The sequence below is a fragment of the Jaculus jaculus genome, chromosome 5, assembly GCF_020740685.1.
Source record: "Jaculus jaculus isolate mJacJac1 chromosome 5, mJacJac1.mat.Y.cur, whole genome shotgun sequence".
NCBI lineage: Eukaryota > Metazoa > Chordata > Mammalia > Rodentia > Dipodidae > Jaculus > Jaculus jaculus.
Window position 1 is genome coordinate 121,605,521 of NC_059106.1, and position 11,878 is coordinate 121,617,398.

The following is an 11,878-nucleotide window of genomic DNA, read 5'->3' on the forward strand; positions in this document are numbered from 1 at the left end:
AGGCAGTTCTAAGAGGTAAATTTATAGCCTAAAGTGGCTACATGAAGAAATTAGAAAGGTTGCAAGTAAACGACCTAATGTGTTACCTTAAAGCCTTGGAAAAAGAAGAACAAGGAAAACCAAAAATCAGTAGATGGGAAGAAATAATAAAGATTAGGGCAAAAATTAATGAAATAGAAACAAACAAACAAACAAAAACACAAGAATTAATGAAACAAAGAGTTGGTTCTTTGAAAGGATAAAAAATATTGATAAACCCTTAGCAAATCTGACCGAAAAAAAAGACAGAAGAGACACAAATTAATAAAATCAGAGATGAAAAAGGTAACATCACAACAGAAATTCAAAAAATCATAGGGACATACTATAAAGGCATATACTCCACAAAGTATGAAAATCTGAAAGAAATGGATGATTTCCTTGCTTTATATGACCTACCTAAACTAAATCAAATGAGATTAATCACTTAAGTACACCTATAACAAACGTGGTGATCCAAACAGTTACCAATAATCTCCCAACTAAAATAAGCCCAGGCCCAGATGGATTCACTGCTGAATTTTACCACACACCTAAGGAAGAGCTAACACCATTGCTTCTTAAGATTTTCCAGGAAATAGAAAAAGAAGGAATTCTACCAAACTCCTTCTATGAGGCCAGCATCAACCTGATACAAAAACCAGGCAAAGATAGAACAGAAAAAGAAAATTACAGACCAATCTCCCTCATGATCATAGATGCAAAAATTCTCAACAAAATATTGGCAAACAGAATACAAGAATATATCCAAAAGATCATTCACCCTGACCAAGAAGGCTTTATCCCAGAGATGCAGGTATAGTTCAATGTACGCAATTCGATAAATGTAATACATTATATAAAGGAACTGAAGGACAAAAATCATATGATAATCTCATTAGATGCAGAGAAAGCATTTGACAAAATCCACATCCCTTCAGGATAAAAGTCCTACAAAGAACGGGAATAGAAGGAACATATCTCAATATAATGAAAGCTATTTATGACAAGCCTACAGCCAACATGTTACTAAATGGGGAAAAACTGGAAGCTTTAAAATCAGGAAAAAGACAAGGGTGTCCATTGTACCCATTTTTATTTAACATAGTTTTGGAAGTCTTAGCCATAGCAATAAGGCAAGAGACACACATAAAAGGGATACAAATTGGAAAGGAAGAGATCAAGTTATAATTATTTGCAGATGACATGATTCTATACATAAAGGACCCTCAAGACTCAACTAGCAAATTGTTACAGCTGATAAAATTCTACAGCCATGTAGCAGGATACAAAATAAATACACAGAAATCAGTAGCCTTCATTTATGCTAACAACAAACACACAGAGGATGAAATCAGAGAATCACTCCCATTCAAAATTGCATCAAAAAAAAATAAAATAAAATAAAGTACCATGGAATAAACCTAACCAAGGAAGTAAAGGATCTCTACAATGAGAACTTTAAAACACTCAAGCGAGAAATTGCAGAAGACACTAGAAAGTGGAGAAACATCCCTTGTTCCTGGATTGGAAGAATCAATATTGTGAAAATGGCAATCTTACCTAAAGCAATCTACACATTTAATGTAATCCCTATCAAAATTCCAAAGGCATTCTTCATGGAAATAGAAAAAAAGTTCAAAAATTCATTTGGAATCACAAAAACCTCGAATATCTATAATAATACTGAGCAACAAAAATAATGCTGGTGGTATCACCATACCTGATTTTAACCTATACTACAGAGCCATAGTAACAAAAACAGCATTTTACTGGCACAAAAAGAGACGTGTAAATCAGTGGAACAGAATGGAGGATACAGAGGTAAGCCCAGGTAGCTATAGCCACCTGATATTTGATAAAAATGCCAAAAATACTCATTGGAGAAAAGACAGACTCTTTAGCAAATGGTGTTGGGAAAACTGGATATATATCTGAAGAAGGATGAAAATAGATTCTTCTCTCTCGCCATGTACAAGAATTAAGTCCAAATGGATTAAAGACCTTAACATCAGACCGGAAACTCTGAAAATGCCAGAGGAAAAAGTATGGGAAACCCTTCTACATATTGGTCTTGGGAAAGACTTTCTGTATACAACCCCAATTGCTCAGGCAATAAAACCACAGATTAATCACTGGGACCTCATGAAATTCAAAGCTTTTGTACTGCAAAGGACCCAGTGAAAAAAGCAAAGAGGCAACCTGCTAATGGGAAAAAAAAAATCTTTGCCAGCTATATATCTGATAGAAGATTAATATCTATGATATATAAAGAACTCAACAAATTAAATAATAAGGAATCATACAAGCCAATCAAAAAAATGGGTATGGAGCTAAATAGAGCATTCTCAAAGGAAGAAATACGAATGGCATATAAGCATCTAAAACAATGTTCTACATCACTAGTCATCAGGGAAATGCAGATTAAAACTACATTGAGATTCCATCTCACTCCTGTCAGATTGGCCACCATCATGTAAACAAATGATCATAAATGTTGTTAGGGATGTGGAAAAAGAGGAACACTTCTACACTGTTGGTGGGAATGCAATCTGGCCCAGCCATGGTGGAAATCAGTGTAGAGGTTCCTAAAACAGCTAAAGATTGATCTACCATATGACCCAGCTATAGCACTCCTAGACATATATCCTAAGGACTCATTTCACTTCCTTAGAAGTACGTGCTCCACCATGTTTATTGCTGCTCAATTTATAATAGCTGGGAAATCGAACCAGCCTAGATGTCCCTCAACTGATGAGTGGATAATGAAGATGTGGCACATTTATACAATGGAGTTCCTCTCAGTGGTAAAGAAAAATGAGGTTATGAAATTTGCAGAAAAATGGATGGATCTGGAAAGGACTATACTAAGTGAGGTAACCCAGGCCCAGAAAGCCAAGTGCCACATATTCTCCCTCATATGTGGATCCTAGCTACAAGTGATTGGGCCTCTGCGTGAGAAGGAAAATACTTAGTAGCAGAGGCCTGTAAGTTAAAATGGAGAGATAAAAGGAAGAGAAAGGAAGGGAGGAGGGTACTTAATAGGTTGGTATTGTATATATGTAAGTACAATGATTGAGATGGGGAGGTAATATGATGGAGAATGGATTGTCAAAGGGGAAAGTGGGGTGAGGAGGGAGTGTATTACCATGGGATATTTTTTTATAATCATGGAAAATGTTAATAAAAAATTTTAAAAAAAGGAGACATGAGAGGAAAATAAAATACTATCAAACATCAAAAAAAAAAAAAAAATCCAAACTATAAGATGCTCGTGACCATTCAAGTTTCTTTGTCAACAGTCTGATGGCAGATCCAAATGTTGGGTCTTAAAAATAAGGCTTTTTGCATTAGAGAATTAGATGTAAGCCCTGGTTGGAAGGAAGAACTACCAAGGAACTTTCCCCCAGGGCTTAACGGACATTTCCATTTTAAGAACATGGCGACTTCCTGAGACACAGCACTCATATCATGGAAGATGTTTCTAGTGCTCTTCAATTCCTTGTTTCCAAGAGGCAATTTCATCTCAACAGGGGTTAAAAGCAAAAACATTCATAGCCAAATCACCCAAAACAACAGAAAATTGCTCTGTCATTCAACCTTCACATTCAAGTTTCAAAGACACTGCAGGAGGAAAATGTTAGACCTTATGGAGATCTAATGTGCAGGCTTCACATTCCTTGAACCAAGTAGGCCTCACAACATCATCTTTGGCATGCACAGTCTTTGATTAATAGTTCATAATCTTACTGTCCAGTTCATGTTGGTGAGGAATGCTCTCATAGTGCTTGAGGTCGCAGCCTAGCACAGACACAGAGAAGGCCAGCCAGGACCTCGATGAGGGGACATAGGCCTTTGATCAAAGCTTGCATCCTGTAGACAAGGAGAGAGTGCAATCATGATGGAGCAGACCATGGCAGTGATGGCTACTCGTTACTGCTGCACCTTTGTTAATGTGAAAGCCACCGTCCCATCGCCCTCAGTGGACAGATCCAACAGCTTCTGGTAAAAGACTTCATCATAAGGCCCATATATTTGTAATGTTTTCCTCTCCTCAGGAAACTCCTCCAGGTATCGCTCAACACAGTTGTACAGAGGGTAGAGGCCTTCAATGTCCATCAGGTCCAACATCTGCACCTGGAGGGTTTTGCATAGAAGACAGCCCTTCAGTAACCCTGAGTGCTCTGAGGTGTTTTTTCCTTGGTGGTTCAGACTCCTGCTGAAAGGGCTGGCTTCACAGACACATGGGCCTCGGAGCCTTGGCCTCAGGGTACCCACTCGGCCTTTTTCTGAGCTGCTCAGCAGCACTCATGTGATAACATGTACCAGCTCCTGGATCACAGCCCTAGTACACTGAGGCCCACTGGCCAGGCCATTAGAAGGGAAGCAGAAGGACTGCAGGTGATGATTGAGGTCCTTCAAGTCAGCCGCAGGGCTCTGGGCATCACCACAACCATAGATCAGCTCACCATTCTTAAATATCCTCAAGTTATTCTGCATCTCCTGCAGCAGACTCTTCAAGGCAAGTGCCTATGCTGTTTGTTTCCCAAGCAGAGATTGAGGGGACAGTATTTACTTATCTTCTTCCACTTTCCACTTGCCACCTTGAGGTGCTGGTGCATATAGTAATGACACACCCTATGCTTCATCTCATGGGCAACATCACTAGAGAAAGGAATAAACCCACATTTTGGATTGATTTCTATGCACAGAATTGGCCGGTGCTCTGCAAAGTGGTAGGTCTGAAGTCTGGTTAAGTTGGGAAGATACATTGCAAAACCACTGAGTGTGTCCAAGTCCTTGTCACAAAAAGACTCTGGTCTTTCAGACTGTATCTTTAAACACAGCTGTTTCACAAACTCTAAAGGCAGCTGAACAACTTCCCCTCAGTGAACATAATTCTCCCCAAAAAAACTCTTTCCACTATGTTCTGCAGATGCTCGAATATCTCTTCAGAGGTCTTCTTCCTATTTGGAGGAAACTTCAGAAAACACAGCACTACACAGTGCAGCAATCAAAGGATGATCTGACTTCTTATCTCTTGCCTGGTTCCCTAGACCTGTTTTCCCATAAACCAAGATCTTTTATTTCTTGACTCACAATCAATTCATTCCTAACTCTTTTGAGTATTCCAATGTTTTCTGCAATCAAGTTACACCAACTTTCAAAGCTGAATGCTTTAAGAGCCAATTCTGTTCAATTTTATTGATATGATTTTCGTTCTTTGATGGTTTACTTCCAGTTCAGTGATTCTTTGGATCTAGGTCCCATTGCTTGCTGTATTATCATTTTGCTAATGAATTTCTATTGATTTCTCTGTGATTTCATTGGAGGTTTCCATTGTAGGACTAAGAATCTTTGGTGGAGAACTCTCCATTTTCTGACTTTTGTTGACTTTTTTGTATTTTTGTCTACCCATTTTAGGAAGACTATTTTATTGAAGAGGAAGAAAGTTGTTTTTTTTTTTTTTTTTCTTCCTTGGAACCATGATTCCACTGACTCAGGTTAAAAGGGATATTGATACCCAGTGGTCACTGGGGATATCAGAGCAAAAGGCCTAATTCCACAAACCACACAGAAACCAGCCCTCCCTAAGCAAGGCACAATAGGATTTACCAAAACCAGGTAACAGGGAGGATCCAGGGAATAGGGGTTTGGCCCACTCACTCTGCACAGTGCCAGCCCACCCACACACCATCTCATGCAGGGAACCCAGACCGGAGAAGAGGCAAGAACCAGGAAACAAAGATCTGACCTACTCACTCTGAACCATACCTGCCAGCACAACATTCGGTGCTGGGAACCCATTCCAGGGAGCTGGGAGGAGCTAGGAAATAGGGGTCTGGCCTATTCACTTTGTGCTGCACACACCCAAAATAAATGATGATTTTAAGATGGGTATATATCTAGCATGGTATGTACTCTTGCATAGATTCATAGATGAGAATTGGAAATGTAAGTTTACAGTTGTGAATATTGTACATGTACCGAAAATAGCAGTTCTACATTTTGATGATAAAAATAAGAAACATTATATCTAATATATATATATACATATTATATATATATATATAATATATATATAATATATATATATATATAATGTTTCTTATATATATTTATATAATATATATTATATTTATATATATATATAAATGTTTTATTTGTTGCCTTTTTATTTATAGCAGTTACAATAGGAAATTATATTAATTATTAAGAAGTTAAATATATTAGATGTCTTTCTGTATAAAAGGCAAGAAAATGACATAGCTCTTAAGAAGGCAACCTAAGTAAATACCAGCCCTGTTGAGGAAAGAAACAAGTTCAATATGATTTTGGTAAATTCCTCTGACATGACATTTAGTATTTATGTAATGTTCTTCTAATGTTATACAATTGCAAGCAGTTACTTTTTTAAATAATAAAAATACAAAATTATGTGTAAAATAAAACACATTAACAGCATTTATTACACTAAGAAATCACAAGTTATAAGAATATCTACCTTGAAAGATTTTTACAGACACTTTTAGAAATAAACTACAAAAAATAATAAAAGATAGCTGGGTGTGGTGGGATACACCTTTAATCGCAGCACTCAGGAGGCAGGGGTAGGAGGATCACCATGAGCTTGAGGCCACTCTGAGACTACATAGTAAATTCCAGGTCAGCCTAAGCTAGAGTGAGACCCTACCTCGAAAAACCAAAAATAAATAATGAATAATAATAATTAATTAATTAATTAAAAAAATAATAAAAGACCTAGACTTGTACCACATTCCTTGGTGATGATTGTAGGACATGAAAATCATGTCCAAATTGTTAATTAGCCAATAAGAATGTATTCTACATGGCTAGATGAATGGAAGGATGGTGATAGCCTTGACAAAGTAATTCCATTGGACTTTTGTTCCCTGAAGGAGAAAAAAATAAATAAAAATGGCCTATGCACTGAAAATCAAAGACTTATTGGGGAATAGTAATTTACTTGATCTCAGTGGTCCTTTAGTACTTCAACAGTCCATGGAAAAGGATAATCATGCTGGAGGGATTGTCAGATCTCTTGATGGAGCATGCAAGGGTCAGGAAGGTTTAACTTGCTGATTTTTAGGAGGAAAAGAATCCTGTTTTTCTAACATCATTGAACCTGGCTTCTCCTTTGTATTTCACCATTGTCACAACCTTAATTCATGCCCTAATGATTTATCTCAGACTTATCTTCTACACAACAGCAGTTCATGTCATGCAGTAATTGGCAATTATTTTGACATATGAATTTGAACAAAGTTCTGAGGCTACAGATCATTTAAAAATCAAGTCTCCTCTGAGAAGTGCTTGCTTACTGACTTTTCATTGACTGAAACTCAAAAGTTCTTAATGTTGGTGCTTTTGGTAAAGAATGTCTGTCTCATGAGGAAACAAATTCTTAGTATCATTTTAAATCATGAATAAATTAAGGTTTTTTGGGAAGCTTACAGCAAATATATGAAATTTTTACAACTGTTATTTCTGGAAAGGCTGAGATCCTGTATCAATTTAGTCATGTACCTGAACATGTTCAATAATTAATGTTTATAATTAAACATGTTTAATAATTAATATATATAACAGATTATATACTATTACCTCTCACCCCAAGCCCCAACCCTTCTTATCCTGGGGGACCTTATCAATGAGGTTATGGCAATCACTGTGGTTTCATGATGGATTCAATCAGTTCCTATGGGTTAGGAAGGTTTCGGGTACTTAAAATCATTTTTAAATACTATTAGATACATAGAAACTATTCATTTTATGATGTTAAATGTCAAAATAAATGAACACTTAATAGCATATGTGATTGTTTTTACATGTGTGCTTGTTTGTGTTAGGAAATCAGCTTTCCAGCCTGGAGAGATGGCTGACTGTTTAAAGATGCTTGCTTGCAAAAATCTGATTGCCTTGGTTCAATTCTGTACCCACGTAGAGCCAGATGCACAGAGTGGCACTTGAATCTAGAATTTATTTCCAGGGGTAAGTGGCCCTGTCGTGCCCATTTTTTTTTTCTTTCTCTCTTCCTTCTGCTTCTAAATAAATAACAAATAAAAATATTAAAAAAAGATAAATCAGCTTTCCAAAATACATCTCAAAAAAGGTCACCAATGGTCACTTTTTCTAAAAATCAACTCTCCTAGTATATCTCCTAAGTATATCAAATGTCTGTCCCATATGTCTTTTATCTGTATACCACTTTAAAAGATTTATGTAGGAAGAATTCTGGCCAAGATGGCGACTGCATAGCTGTGCTGCAAATCCTGGGGAAAGAAAGGCAAGACACTAAGGGTTTTCTGGGTCTTCTTGTCAGTGGGAGGGCACAGAGGGGGGGAAAAAAAACATGGAATCATGGATCCCCTTGCTGGCAGGTAGCCCACCCCTCAAACAAATAGCCTCCATGCCCACTGCAGCACTTTGATTGTGCACCAATTGTGCACTGATCGTGCGCAGATCGAATCCTGTATGAGGAAGCTTAAACTGCTTTTCAAACTTGCCGCTGCATGTTCAGTGAGCCCAGTCCCATGGCAACTGCCACACAAGCCCAGACTGCCTCTCTTGCTTGCACTAGCTCAGGTGTCATCCCCGACCTGTCTGCCTTGCCGGCCATCCTCCATTGTCCTGTGGCGGGGAGCGCAGACTGTTTCCGGGTCCAAGTGTTTCCAGCCAGAGATTGTGCTGCTTCAGTGTTGGTACTTCAGTCCCCCTCCAAGCTCAAACCTAGGCAGCTTTGGCACATTACCACTTGAGAAGTCAGGCAAATTTGGCGCCCCTGTAGTTAGGCAGCTTTGGCAAGTGGGAGCCAAAGCCCAGGCTGCTTGGCAACTACCCCAGGCTGCCTCAGATTTCCATTGCGCTAGGGCCCAGGCTGATCCATCCACCTACCTGCCCATCCACTGTCATAGGCAGACCACAGCGCAAAAGAAATAACATGAAAATCAAATGCAAGAAAATCCAGTTAGATCACCCAGTCCTACAATGAATACATCTAACCAAAACATAGAAGAGTCATTAGGATCAGAATATTTAACTGAAGCTATGAGCAGTGCAACCCTAATCAACCTACTGCTAGAACTTACAGGAAAGCAACAAAGGACTGATAATTGTGTGGATGCTACCACCACTAAGCTAGAATAAATTGATAAGAAATTGAAAGTAGTTCAAGGAGAGTTAAAAGATTGAGGAAGATGAAAATAAAAAGACCTTAAATATCAGCTGGCCATACTAAATGAAGACATAAAGAAATTCAAGGATGAATTCCAAGAATCATAAAAAAAATCAGAAAATGATGTGAAAAGGGAGCTTGACAGAGGGATGGAAATGATACATAGAAAAGTAGTATAAAATGCAAACTTAATTGAACAAGTCCAAAACTCTCTATAGGCTCTCAAGAATAGAGTCAGTGAAGTGGAGGATAGAAACTCTGATCTGGAAGACAAGATGGAAGAAACTGTTCAAGAGTTCAAAAATTTCAGTAAGTTCAAAAGTTCCTGTAAACAGAACATAAGGGAATTGTGGGTGTGGTGGACAGATTAAGGTTCGCTGAGATCAACTTTCAGACCAGGCACAGTTATCGAGGAAAGGATTTATTGAAGCTTACAGATCCAGGGGAAGTTCCATAATGGCAGAAGAAACTGGCCTGCCTTCACAGGTCTAAGCAGAGAGAGAGAGAAGTACAAGTTTAAGGTCAAAAGCCACAGCACACTTCAAGAACTCCAGCTAAGCACAGTTTTCATATCTGTAAATTGAAATCAGAAACCCACCACCACAACTTAAGATCACCCAGAGACATTGCCTCCAGCCAGGTAGCCAGCAGAGGAAAACTACAAACAATAAAGAACTGAATATATTGGGGGCCATCAATTCTATTGAAACCACCACATTCCACCCCTGGCCCCCAATACATTTATAACTATTACACATTGTAAATTGTACACAGTTCACTTTTAAAGGTCCCCACAGTCTTGACCAATTTAAGATATTAAGACCTGTAAAATCAAACAAGTTAAACATTTCTAACTTATAAAGGCACAGAGTAAACATTTTCAACTGGTATAAGGCATAGCAAGGAAAGACTAAAACAATGCAAACTCAACCACCGTCAAACAAGCATCAAACTTCTGCAGTTCAAGTTCAACATAACCAGAGACTGAAAGTCTCCAGATTTTCCAATTCCGTCCCTCCAGCTGAGCAGAGTAGCCAGGGAACACTTCCATCCCAGGCCAACAGTAGCCCTTGCACAGTCCTGGTATATCCAAAACTTCTTGAGGTCTTAAGGCAAACCAAGGTCCATCTTCCAAAGGCTCTATCAGCCTATCATCATGCCCTGCCTCATGCTGCATCTCAGCAGCAGCTCCTGGAACCATGTGCAATTCATGACCACTCCTCACATTTTCCAAAGGCTTTTTCAGCCTATCAGGGCATCGGGCCCTACCTCATGCCACATCTCAGTGACAGCTCCTGGAAGCATGTACAATTCACGAATACTCCTTGCATTTTTCATGCTTCTGAAACCAATACCAGGTGTGTAGGACACAGCCATATTCTTAATTCAGGGATGAAACAAATAGCCTTGAAAAGCAGGTTCCTTCTCCAATCAACTCTTTCCAAAAGTGTTTGCATTTCTTTGATAGTCTTTCCTCAGGCATCCTTTCCATGGTCCTTTAAGATTGCTAATGTGTTTGATAATAGCAGCTTTAGCAATCTAAAGCCAGTCTCTGTGCAAGTAAATTTAACTTGCTTAAAATTTTCCAGCTTAAAATCTTAAGTCTCTCAGTCCAATATCTCTAGCCAAGTACATCAGTCCATTACAAATTTAACCTTGATCAAACTCTCTGGGCCTGGGAAGCAGGACACAATCAGCCCTTATGCCAATAGCCCAGTTCCAACAAAGTTCTCTGCAGTCTTTCCCTCCCCTTAGAAAGTTCATAAGCCAAGCATCGAAGTTCACCTCCTCAAGCAAATGGGAATAAGAAACAAGTAGGTGTAGCCATATTAATATCAGATACAAAAGACTTCAAAACCAAAAATAATCAAAATAGACAAAGAAGGCCTCTTCCTACTTATCAAGGGAATGATCCATCAAGAGGATATAACAATCCTAAATCTGTATGCACCAAACACAGGGGCAACACAGTTCATAAAACAATACCTACGTGACAATGAAACAGAAATAACCACCAACACCATCATAGCTGGGGACTTCAATACACCATTATCAGTAACAGACAGATCATCCAAACAGAAACTCAACAGGGAAGTAAGAGAGCTCAACAAAACCATAGAGAACATAGATCTAATGGACATCTACAGAACTTTCCATCCCAAATCCAGACTTCTCAGCAGCCCATGGTACATTCTCTACAATAGACCATATACTGGGTCACAAAGACTGCCTCCACATATTTAAGAAGATAATAATTCCCTGCATGATATCACATCACAATGCTATATTGCTAGAAATCAACAACAAAAGACAAACCAAGAATCTCAATGGTACCTGGAAACTGAACAGCTCACTTTTAAACCAAAAAATGGAAAGTGGATGAAATAAAAAATGAAATTGCAAAATTCCTGGAATTGAATGACAATGAGAACACATCATACCAAAACTTATGGGACACAATGAAGGCCATCCTCAGGGGAAAATTCACAGCACTCAATGCCTTCATAAAAAAAAGACAGAAAAAGGGACTTCCGGTTAAGATGGTGGTGTAGGTACCACACCAAAGCAGCCTGGGGGGAAGGAAGACCAAAAAAACTCAGCAAAATACACACTTTTACTAAAAAGTGAGGTGTATAGGCAATTGAAGCAGCAGCGGAGAAGTAG

General features: G+C 38.6%; 1 pseudogene; it reads right to left on the reverse strand.

Moving 5' to 3' along the window:
• Positions 1-3,658: 3,658 nt before the first annotated feature.
• Positions 3,659-5,032, reverse strand: LOC101601651 (annotated as a pseudogene).
• Between the last annotated feature and the right edge of the window lie 6,846 nt (positions 5,033-11,878).